The sequence below is a fragment of the Bos grunniens genome, chromosome 10, assembly GCF_055505025.1.
Source record: "Bos grunniens cultivar Pamir isolate PY7600 chromosome 10, Bosgru_T2T1.0, whole genome shotgun sequence".
Lineage (NCBI taxonomy): Eukaryota > Metazoa > Chordata > Mammalia > Artiodactyla > Bovidae > Bos > Bos grunniens.
Genome location: NC_141174.1, coordinates 33,715,613 through 33,728,677, shown reverse-complemented (window position 1 = coordinate 33,728,677; position 13,065 = coordinate 33,715,613). Strand labels below are relative to the sequence as shown.

Here is a 13,065-nt window from a genome sequence, read left to right as displayed (position 1 = left end):
TTCCAGTCTTCTAATGATATCAGAATCACCTAGAAAATAAAGCACAATAATTTTTCAATTCATTTAATGGTAACTGCTAATCATCAAAACTAGCAATGGTTATCTTCAAAAGCTATCACACTAGCTGTGCTGCCATTTCTCAATGTTGATCAGATACCTAGAGTCACAAACACTTCTCATACAAGATGCAACATATAAATTGGACTTGGTTTATCACCAGCATTTATAAAACGAGACCTAGGTAAAGAACTAGATCTGGGGACACATGCACGGTCCTAACATAGTGAACATTTGGCCTGCCCTAATTATCGCAAAATCAGAACAGTGAGAATATTTGCAGTGACTGTATTTTTAAACTCTGTGGTTTTTCCCTCTTAGAAGCAAAGCCTATGTGATCTATTTTATTCATATTGTTAACTTTGTTAATTTGCCAGTGATTGAAGTAAGGGTTTTTTTTCCCCCGGTTTTATAGTTCAGTGTGAAGAATATAATGTTAATACCATTGAATTTCCAAATCACTTAGATGGCTTTTTTTTTTTGGTGGAACTCTTTAAATGTTAGAACTATAGTAATACACTTTCTCTTATAGAAAGCAGATTGGGGAAATATTCAGCTATTTTGAAATTAATTGAAAATGTGGAGAAAAACTTGATTATTTCCAGTTACATTTTTAGAATATTATACATTGAAATAAATAAACCTTTTTGAATATACATCATGTAAATTTATTAAATTACGTGAGTTTTATTTCTTAATCTTGTTGGTGAGTGGTGATTGTGTTCAAGCTCAAAACATAAGGCCAAGTTAGAATTTCTTGATTTAAAAAAAGTTACGATTGAACAGATAATGCTTTGGTATTATTGTTGCATAGATCTACTAACTAGAAAGAGTATATTTACTTAAAATGCAAAGATTTCATATCTGAGTCACTCATTTCAAAGTACACATACTTTCTCAACAAGTGTAACATTTATTTCAAAAGGATATAGGAATTCATTTTTTATATGAAACTATAGGACTGGAGCACTGGTGGCACTTCTGATTCACTTAAAACTGCCAGGGAAACTAAATATGATGAGAACTAGAGGAATGACTGGATCAAGTTAACAGAAATAGATCCTTTTGCAAGCCACATAATGATCCTGATCATCAACCTTGAAAAGTAAATTAGAACAAGCAAATTGCTGTTGAAAAATTCTTTCAGCACTGTGCTGTTGCTACTCAGCTAGTCATGGTTCAGCCAGAGGCAAGGAAAAAATGCACTCGGTTTTACATTAACAAAGGAAACATTATTAAAGTGAATGTTTACATTCTGTTTATTGAAGTGTTCAAAGAATGTTTGTTGCATCTTCAGGCAACCTGCTGTTCTCTATTACAGTGCATGAGTGATAATAAAAGTGAGTCACTTGTACATTTTAGAAAAATAAGTAACATTTAACTGAAGTGTTCCTGACCCATCTTACTTCAAAATACTCAAGTATCAAAAAAAAAATATCGATACTTTCTCTTTTAAAGATTTTTTTGTCACTAGGAAAAGTATCCTATTTAAAAAAAAAAATCATTCACTGGAATACGAATACACATTCAAATTATTTCCAAATGCTTTACGTAACTTTCCTCCCAGACTCTGCAATGCATGAGACATAATAAAATAACAAATAAAAACAGTTATGAAATTACTTAAGTGAGTCTGTTACTGGATATATATGTATTGGAGAAATAGCTTGATAATTGTAAGAGCTTTTTTGAACTACCTCATAAAGACTAAGTTGAGAATTAAACAAGACATCAGTGAAAAGCAGGAATGCCAATCTCACATTAAAAAAGTTAGTATTATATGTATTGGTAAAATTGAGGAAAGCAATAATTAAAAATTCAAAATTTTAGCTTTCATTTATGGGAAATGAACAATGTGAATCACTTTTAGAAGTAGAAGTGTAGCATTTAATAGGGATCTAAGTACCATATTTTACTTGGTATCTTAGCAGATGTTATGGAATACAATTCAGTATTCTGTAGTCTGATGGATTGACTAATTTTTGAGGAACAATTTTCTTAGATTCACCAAGATAACAAGTTGTCAGTCTTCTGTATTTCAGCCTAAAAATCTTTCTGTTATACTTAGCAAAGATTATTAACATATGCTATAGGCTCTTGAGAACCTCTTTGCCAGATATTTTATTATTTACCATTTTCTATGGTATTTGCAGAACAGCATATATTTTTTAAAGTCTAGAAATGATTAAAATTACTTGAGTTAAACTGGATATTTTATATTTAAAATATCCTAAATATTTAAAATATTCTACGGAACTTCAATCTTTGACCATAATCTTTAAAAAAAAGTTTTGGATCTAAAATAAAGCAAATGTCAAGCTCCTAACTCTGCTTTTGCTAAAGAAATCACCAGGAGAAGTGGTTAGTAAATGCTTTGAGTTTCCTAACTGGTAGCAGCAAGAGGACTTTTTAATATAAGTTGGCTTCAGGCCCATAATGAACATATTTCCCTTAAAATAGTCATATAATTTAATGTCAAATTTAATAAACATTTAATTTTATAATTTAATGTTAAAGGCCTAAACAACACCAAAAAAAGTTGCTGAGTAGGCTTCCCTGTTAGTCTAGTGGTTAAGAATCCTGCCAGTGCAGGGGACACAAATGCAATCTGTGGTCTGGGAAAATCCCACATACTGTGGGAGCAACTAAGCTCATGAGCCACAGCTATTGAGCCCGCACGCCCTATTACTCCGAATCTACAAGAGTAACCACTGCAACTAGAGTAGCCCCTGCTCACCACAACTAGAGAAAGCCCATGCACAGCAACAAAGACCTAGCACAGCCAAAAGTAAAATAAATTAAAAAAAAAAACTACCAAGTAATCCAGTTGAAATTGAGACATTAGTCAAGGAAAATGCATAATTAATATTAAACTTTTACTGTGCTCCTGTTATATGCCACTCCAGAACTAGACAGACAACAACTAGTACCTGATTTTGAATGGTACATGATAACTCCTGCAATTTAGCACTGTAATATGGAAGACTATACATTGTACATTGAAATTAAAAGACGCTTACTCCTTGGGAGAAAAGTTATGACCAACCTAGATAGCATATTGAAAAGCAGAGATGTTACTTTGCCAACAAAGGTCCGTCTAGTCAAGGCTATGGTTTTTCCAGTGGTCACGCATGGATGTGAGAGTTGGACTGTGAAGAAGGCTGAGCATCGAAGAATTGATGCTTTTGAACTGTGGTGTTGGAGAAGACTCTTGAGAGTCCCTTGGACTGCAAGGAGGTCCAATGAGTCCATTCTGAAGGAGATCAGCCCTGGGATTTCTTTGGAAGGAATGATGCTAAAGCTGAAACTCCAGTACTTTGGCCACCTCATGCAAAGAGTTGACTCATTGGAAAAGACTCTGATGCTGGGAGGGATTGGGGGCAGGAGGAGAAGGGGGCGACAGAGGATGAGATGGCTGGATGGCATCACTGACTCGATGGACGTGAGTCTGAGTGAACTCCGGGAGTTGGTGATAGACAGAGAGGCCTGGCATGCTGTGATTCATGGGGTCGCAAAGAGTCGGACACGACTGAGCGACTGAACTGATTGATACATTGTACGGAAATTATTCAAAGAGGTGGGATGGTTGAAGTTCACCAGGCATACAAAGGAAAGAAGGGCATCCCAGGGACAAGGTCATAAACCTGGATGTCTAGTTCTCTGAAAAGAACATCCCAGAAACCTGAGCGTCTACTACAGTAAGTATGTACATGTGCATACAAGGGAATATTTTTTCCTTCCAGATGTTCAATATTTTAATATTTAGATAGATATAAATTTCTAAGGAAAGCAATTACTATATTTAGTTTCCACCTGAATATTCAGGCATATGAACACATTCCTAAAGACAAATATACACTTCCACACTCTGTCTCCCCTCTCTGCCTTCCTTGCTAATTATTGAATGCATGTTCACATGTGCTCATATGAGACTTAGCTCTGCATTATCAATGAAGAAAATATAAATGTATAAATAGGACTATAGAGAAAATATATGTGAAGAACTGTTATATAATTTGATACGTTAATATACAGCATACTCAGTCAATTGATAAGCTAAATTTTTTAGTTCACATCCCGTAGAACTACCATGGAACACATTCTTAACCATGTTTCATTTGGATATATACACATGCATATACACATGAATGTGCATATGTGTGTAAGTAAAACAAAAATGCAGGCTCCAGAGCACTGCTCTTACATACTAGTTTGCAAATTTTACCCCACCTCTCATGCTAACATTTTGAACCTCTTGAGGACAATGACATTCATCTCTTTACATCTTTGTATTCCTAGTGCTACTAGAAACACAAAACAAGCTTAATATTGGTTCATTAAGTGAAATGTTAAAAATGAAGTAAAGCAGGTTGTTCTCCCACTTCACACAAATCAGTAATGTCTAGTGATTATGGTTTTGCATGTGTGTATTAAAAGTCCATTGTGTAAACTGTGATTCCATCCACATTCAGCACAGGTGATTTCTGCCCTGTGATCGTCATCCCTAACACTATTTGGAAGATTTATTGCTGTCCATGACACTACCCTTCAGACACACTCTGCAGAGTTTTGGCTCAACCTGTTAAACTTGCAACAGCTGAGGTCTGCATTTACTGCCCATCCTAGGACACATTCTTTGCAATTATGCTTCAGTGGACCCTAAAGCATTTGGCACTCTCATCTTAGGAATTCCCTTCTGGAGCTCACTCTCCAATGGCTTTGTGAGCTCCCCACTGTTTACCAGAGTTGATCCTGATTTTGTTCAGTATAATATGACCTGATATGCTAAGATTCCCCTCACCCCATAAAGCCACAGCTTTCAGTGAGTCCTGTGTACTGATGAAACAGAGTTGCCTGCATTCAAGAATTCCAAGTGATTATTTTGAAAATTTCCATTTATCATAAAGGCAGAATGGTAGAGAGGAAATATACAGTCTTTGAAGTCAAACGGGCCTGATTTCAAATCCCAGGCTCTGCCATTTACAAGCTGGGTGGTCCTGGATAAATTAACGTCTGAGGTCTTCACTTTTATCCAAGCTGCATAGGGCTATTGTAAGCATTGAATGATGCAAATTTCTAACTACATAGGTATTCAGTTAGTGTTCATTCCCTTCCATATCAAAGATTAAAAATGGCCTTTTCATGAAACTAGTTATTAGATAGTTATGCCTTCAGACTATCAAAATTATATGTATTGTCCATTTGCCCTTGGTTTTAAATGTTCAGCTGTATATTACATTGCAGGAATGCCTACTCCATTGCTTGAATGGGTCTTTGGGATTTAATAAAATGGCTATAGAACTGAGTAGGTGTAAGTGTTTAAGTTTGCTAAAGTTTAACAATTTATCATTATTCATGGAAAGACATTTACTCAAAATTCACATATTAAAGATGACTGAACAGCCATATTCTGCCAAAAGTGGGATTGAACAAAAATAAAATTAATCCACAGGAACATTAAACAAATGCAGTAATAACCCACAAAATATTAATGGAGCTCAATTAACTTCTGGAAGGCTTTTCTTTATGTTGTCCAAGATACAGTCTGTACCATTCATAACTAATTGCTACATGTGGAAGTCATTTCTTAAATTTTCTTGAGATTTTTTTCCTAAAAGTAGAAAAGTTATTTGACAGTGTAATTATTTTTTTAAATGTCAGATTGATTGATTTATTGATTTAATGAAACATTTAAATTGTCAAATTTAGCTTCCTAGAAATCTGAAGTTTTAGATCATGGCACTTAAATCTTAGTAATGCTAAAAAGAGTTGAAAATAATTTGTTCTCTTCTCACAGGATAGTAACATTTTGCTTTGTGTTATTGCACTAGCCCTTTCGCCCAAATTAGCTCTATGAATAAAGTACTGAGTTGCAGCTGCAGATTTCTAATACCAGTGGGCATACTCCTTCATCTTCCCTAGGCCTGAGTCTCTACCACCACGCCAGGCCTATCTTGATGTCTGAAAGTAGAAAAGTGAGTGACGTGATAACATTCTCCAGGCCTGGATGTGAGCCCCAGGAAACTCCTTCTGAAGACACTGCCCACAGCCAAGGGGGGAGGAGCTTCCTAACTCCCTAGTCCTTCAAGGAGGACACCCTTTGGATTCTCTGTCAGCAGTGCCTGAGAGCTTGCTAGAGGCATCTAAACTCATCTCTTAATAGTTATTTCTGTATGTTTTTGTTTCTAGCAAACATACTGGTTTTACATTTTTAATGGTAATAGAAAGTTTCTTCCTTAAAGCTAAATTTAAAATGAATATGTATAAAGAAAAATATTGTGTAAATAAGAGTTTAGGTGTTAAATGACAACAGAAAGGTTGAAACTCAAATGAATGCACAAAAGTTATCTTGGGGGGCTTTCTGAAAATAAAAGATTAGACGCTCAGGGAATCTAAAACTAGGAAGATTCTTCATTGTGCTGCTGCTACTGCTGCTACTGCTGCTGCTGCTTCTGCGTCGCTTCAGTCGTGTCTGACTCTGCGACCCCATAGCCGGCAGCCCACCAGGCTCCCTTGTCCCCGGGATTCTCCAGGCAAGAACACTGGAGTGGGTTACCATTTCCTTCTCCAATGCAAGAAAGTGAAAAGTGAAAGTGAAGTCACTCAGTCGTGTCCAACTCTTAGCGACCCCATGGACTGCAGCCTACCAGGCTCCTCCATCCATGGAATTTTCCAGGCAAGAGTACTGGAGTGGGGTGCCATTGCCTTCTCTGTTCATTGTGCTGCTGAGCATGAAAAAAAAAGTAAAAGTATTGTTCAGTCCTGTCTGACTCGTGAGACCCCCTGAACTGTAGCCCACCAGGCTACTCTGTCCATGGAATTCTCCAGGCAAGAATACTAGTGTGTATGTACTTAGTTACTCAGTCATGTCCAACTCTGCAACCCAATGGACTGTAGCCCGCCAGGCTCCTTTGTGCATGGGGATTCTCCAGGCAAGAATATTGAAGTGGGTTGCCATGCCTTCCTCCAGGGGATCTTCCCAACCCAGGGATCAAACCAGGGACTCCTACATAGCAGGCAGATTTTTTACCATCTGAGCCATCAGCATAGTTTCCTAGGAAAGCCCTTGGAGGGGTTAGTAAACAGCGTGGTCAGTGGAATATATAGTGTGGCTTTCAGGTTAGGCAGACACAGTTCAAAAGCCATCTCTTTTTTAAGGAAACCTTGGCCCCAGCTTCCTCATTTGTGAAATAGGAATCTTCATAAGAATTTTATATCAATAAAACGACACAGCTCCTATAAAGTGAATGGTACATAGGTGATGGCATACATTCCCTTGACTCTCCCTCCAATAAAGATATCAACTGTTTTTTTTTTTTAATTTTATTTTTTAACTTTACAATATTGTATTGGTTTTGCCATATATCAACATGAATCCACCACAGGTATACACGTGTTCCCCATCCTGAACCATCCTCCCTCCTCCCTCCCCGTATCATCCCTCTGGGTCGTCCCAGTGCACCAGCCCCAAGCATCCAGTATCGTGCATCAAATCAACTGTTTTATTAATGACTTAGGAACTGGAAGTAGGTCACTATTATTTACAACCCAAGTATTTTTTTTTGTAATGTGATAGCACAATAGGGGAGAAGGCAATGGCACCCCACTCCAGTACTCTTGCCTGGAAAGTCCCATGGAGGGAGGAGCCTGGTAGGCTGCAGTCCATGGGGTCGCTAAGAGTCGGACACGACTGAGCAACTTCACTTTCATTTTCATGCATTGGAGAAGGCAATGACAACCCACTCCAGTGTTCTTGCCTGGAGAATCCCAGGGACGGCGGAGCCTGATGGGCTGCCATCTATGGGGTCACACAGAGTCGGACATGACTGATGCGACTTAGCAGCAGCAGCACAATAGGGAAAAGTAAAATATTAAATTCCCACATTTACTATACGACAGAGAAATTTAAAGTTTGTGTTAATAGCAAAGTTAGATTTAGATTTCCATGTAGTTAGACAACCAATCCCACTGCTTCTTCTTAAACACACACACACACACACACACATGGCGTCAGGGAGAGGGGGAAGTGGGGGGAGAGACAGTGAATTCATACACACACATATATGTTATTGTTCTTGTAACAGATCATTTTTCTCTGGTAACTAGGAAGCTGAGAGCTGAAATCTTGACCTTTTTTAAAGAGGTGCAGAATTTTTCATATATATTTTTGTCATCTTTGTATTGAATCATTTTACTACTCTAACTTTACTTTCCCTTTGCCTCAATTTCTCTATCTTTTTATCCTACTATATCATATTGTACTACCCTAGCCTTTTTATCAGAGAAGGAAATGGCAACCCACTCCAGTGTTCTTGCCTGGAGAATCCCCGGGACGGGGAAGCCTGGTGGGCTGCCGTCTATGGGGTCACACAGAGTCAGACATGACTGAAGTGACTTAGCATAGCATAGCATAGCCTTTATATTGGTCTTTACTAATTATACTGTTATATCCTTTATATTTAATTTCTTCAAATCATTTTTGGAATGAGGCCGAGAATAATTATATACGCAAAAGTGTGTCATTGATCCACCACCGATAATGTTCCTGGCAAAATTTAAGAGAAAAGGATTGGAGAAAATTTAATGTGATCCTGAAACTGATTGTGTCAGACAGTTTCCTGGTGACTTCTAACATGAAGTGTTTCACTTGCTCAAACACAGCTAACTTAGTTATGTCACTGTCTTTGTTTTACATCAAAAGCCATTAGAATCCATTCAGCCATCTTTTAAAAATGGGACTTGCTTGCATCATCAACACCACCACCAGTTCCAAGTATTCAAATATATACATGTTGTCTTTTAGATTAGTCTTCTCTATAAGTGATTCTAGTGAAGCTATCAGAAAGAAAAATATTTGGAGGAATTTCTTTGCAAAAGCCTTCAAAGCTAATTTAAACGCTGCAGACAGAAAATGGACCTTATGATTGCTGCTTTGTATTAAATACAGAAACCATTTTATCTGGCTTAATCAACCATCTTATAGTCATGGGGCTTAAATTTAAGAAATCAAATATTTGGAAGAATATGCCACATGGTTTAAAGGCTGTTCATGAAAAAAAAGGAATTCTCAGGAAAATTTGGCACAAAGACAGAATCGTGGAGTAAGTGTGTAGTTAACCAAAGACTACTTTGAAGCTCAATTGCAAATTCTGGTGTGTTTGTTTTTAAATGAGTCTCAATAATAAGCATACCCTGTACAGCATAATCCTGTGTACTTCTAGCAAGCCAAAATATTTTCAGTATCAGGGTTTATTTGGGTTCTGTTTGTATAAAGCATAAAGATAAATTTTTTAAATAAAAATAATAATTTGGGGGTCTTTTATGGCAAAGTTCTATTTTGACAGGAAAATTACAGCAATTGTACCTGTAGTGTAAGGGACTGGGACTGCTTAAAATGAAAGAAAAATTTAAAAAGAGTATTTGTGCATGTGTTTTCATATTCTAATGTGGCTACTCTATCAAGAGAAACTAAAAATTATGTTTGATAGGTCATTCTCATTTTTTATGACAACGTTTTGATTACTTGTATTTAAGGTTAAATATTTCCTGACATTTTTACTTCAATTATTTTTAGCTATTCACCCACAAATGCAGGAAGGCTGACATAATTACCCCTTTTAATTCACAAAAGACGTGTATTTACCTATTTGCTATAAGGCTTTTCAAGCTACCACGCTGTTACTGTGACAAGACTACTTTGAACACACAGTAGGTAAAATCATATCGTATATTGCACAGCAACCTCAATAGCTGAATGTTAATTTAACCAGTAAAGACAAAGTAATTACAATAATAAGAATTCTTGTCTTTTGATGGGGTTAAAAATGGAACTCAATTTGTTATATAGCCCATTGGCTTAGTAATCACTAGAAAAATTAACGAAAGGACAAAGTATTATTTGCAAAGTTACTGTTTGTTACTAGAGATGCCAGTAGAAGATCTCCGTGTAATGTCAGGTGTGAATATTTGTGGCATATCTGGAATATTTAATATATGGAGTGGATCATTTTTTAATACTTCTCACTACCAAATGACAAAATTATTTTCTGCAAGACCAAAGGGACAAGAATGATGGCCAAAAAAGGGGTGCAGATAGTAAAAATTGTCTTTCATTGAATATATATGTACGTATGTGTGTATCTTGTATATGTATCTATATGCCATGTATATAAAAATAATCATAAAAATACAAAATGAAATATTTATTACAGAACAAATTAAAATGTCCTTACTTTTAAATTTCATTAATGTATTTTTAAAGGGGGTTGAAATTATACATACATATCAGTCTGATACACAAATAATAACATTACAGTAATTGATAAGTGAATTTTAATAAAACCAAAATACATTAAAAAAGGTACAGCTGAGACAACTAAATCATACCACAGATGTAACATTCTATTTTCTTGGTATTCTTATTTAAAACAAATATTAACATGAAAATATTATTCTAATTAATAAAAGATTTGATGTTTGAAACAAAATTTACACTTCTCGAACATTATACCATACCTCAGAGTTAGCATGCTGTTTTACTATTGTAATAGAAGCTGCCCAGAAAGACTGAATCGAAGCAACCTCAGGTTCTATTTCTTCATCTTTCCAGTCATTGTGTAAACTATTAATTTCAAAAAAATTACTGCTTAAACACAGGATTATGTAGTGCTGCAAAGTTTAGACAGAGAACTGCTTTTGAAGGAAGCCTCAGCAATTTTCAATTGTTATTACTCTGGAAAGGAATGGCTGCAGCCAGCCCCACATGTGGAGCCAACAGCGTAATCGAGAATTGTCCAAATTAATCTACATGCAGGGTACAATGTTTATTAAAAGATAAGTTATCAAAATGTGTTCATTTAAAACTTTAATATATTCTATTTCAACTCAACAATAACCACGGCAATTTTTTGGTTTGAGTTGACTAATTCAGCCTTGACCTGAGAATGCCAAAGCAGTCCACCTGAGGACCTTGTTAAGACACGCCCTGGGTCCTGACACACTCTCTCTACCCACACCCTGACTCGACTTCTCCTCATGGACCCTTCCAGGGGGTCATATACCTCCCCCAGGACCTATGAGTAATAAGCTTCTCTATTTCACTGGTGATTTTCACTGAACCCCTCATGGCTCATCATCTGACACCCCGGGGCCCTGCTTAATAAATGTTAGCTAAGTCATAACAATAGGTAAAATATGGAGTCTGTTAGTAGTGATAAATTCTTTGAAATCAAAACAAGGCGGGTAGGGGGACTTCTTTGGTGGTCCAGTGGCTAAGACTTTGCACTCCCACTGCAGAGGGCCTGAGTTCAAGCCCTGGTCAGGGGACTAGATCCTTCATGTTGCAACCAAGAGTTCACATGCCGCAACTAAAGATGCCCCAACGAAGATCAAAGATCCCTATGTGCTGCAACTAAGACCCGGTGCATTCAAAGAAATTAATTAAAATAAATATATATTTTTTTTAAAAAAAGGGAAGGAAGAAGGATGCAGAGGTCCAGGGCTATAATTTTACAACATAATGCACAATGGCCACAGAAACTGAGGGTGCTGGTGGCGGGGACAAGAGTGAGCCCTCTGGTAATTAGGAAAAGAGCAGCAGATGTTGTGAAAAGCAGTAGCCACACGATTCAGGAAAGGACGTGATCATGCTGGTCACAAGGGCTGCTGAGGTGTCATTGAGCAGTACTTTTTCTCAAACTCAGTACCTTGTTACAACCTAAATGATTTGAAAACAATTGCAATAACTTCACCAAACATCTTAAGCCTAATTGCAGTCACAAACTACCTTCTGAAACAGGAGCAAAGTCCACAGACACTAAGGATAGTAATGTTGAAACACTCTCCTAGGCAATATTGTTTTTCAATAAGGTACAGTCTGCTACAGGACTTGCCCTGTTTCTTTTCAACTTTCTCTCAGTAACTATTATTGAAAGTCAGAGGTTGGAAATTTATAATCCAGGAGGCTACTCTGAGGGTATTTCAAGGGTTTAAACTGAGAAGTTGCCCAATTCCTGGATGTGTTAAATCCAGGGAAGGGTGGGGGAAAAGGGTTATGGGTTGAACCAGTCCTGACCCCCTGCTGAGGCTGACCAGTACTCTGCAGGACTCAGGGTGTAAAACAGAAATAGGCATACCCTGGTCAAAGCCAGCTGCAAGGAAGAGGAGTTAGCCTTCATCTAAGATGGGCTTTGTCCTACTCAGAGACGCCTCCTTGCAACTCGGATGTGTGGACATTTTTCAACAGCGACTCTGAGGGGCAGTAAGAAGCACAGCAGCTGTGGACTGGTGTGATCAAGGTCCGTATTCTGCTTCTTTGGGTGGAGCGGGTGAACCATGCAAAAGTCCCTTGTACTCTGAATAATTGGGCTTGGTAAACAACAAATAATCGGGCTATTTGCCTCTACTTACCCACGTTTTGGGGGGCTTCCCAGGTGGCACAGTGGTAAAGAATCCACCTGCCAATGAAGGAGATGCAGGTTCAATCTCTGGGTCTGGAAGATCCCCTGCAGCAGGAAATGGAAACCCACTCCAGTGTTCTTGCCTGGAAAACTCCATGGATAGAGGAGCCTGGCAGGCTACAGTACATGGGGTTGCAAAGAGTCGAACACAACTGAAGACATCCATATTTTTATGATTAGCTTATAGAGCAGTTCAGTCACAACTCCAGATCGCAAAAATATCCTTTTCTTTTCCTTAAACTGAGATGAAACCAAGTGAACTGTTCACTCTCTACCACCCAAGTTAAACTTTGATCTCTAGTAGGAAATTTTCAGTATTCATTATCACACAAATATTTACTCTTACCATACCCGAATGCATAATGTTTAGGCTGATTTTGAACGTGTGTGTGTGTGTTAGTCACTCAGTCGTGTCCAACTCTCTGTGACGCCATGGACTGCAGCCTGCCAGGCTCCCCAGTCCATGGAATTCTCCAGGCAGGAACATTGGAGTGGGTTGCCATTTCCTTCTCCAATGTGAATTTTAGTAATAGTAGTCGCTAAGTCATGT

General features: G+C 37.6%; 1 non-coding gene across 1 annotated transcript; it reads right to left on the bottom strand.

Annotated features, from left to right (window-relative positions):
* Positions 1 to 208: 208 nt before the first annotated feature.
* Positions 209 to 340, bottom strand: LOC147364285 (small nucleolar RNA SNORA72). The gene has a single exon (XR_015135659.1). It is a non-coding gene; the product is annotated as a small nucleolar RNA SNORA72 (small nucleolar RNA).
* Positions 341 to 13,065: the final 12,725 nt, after the last annotated feature.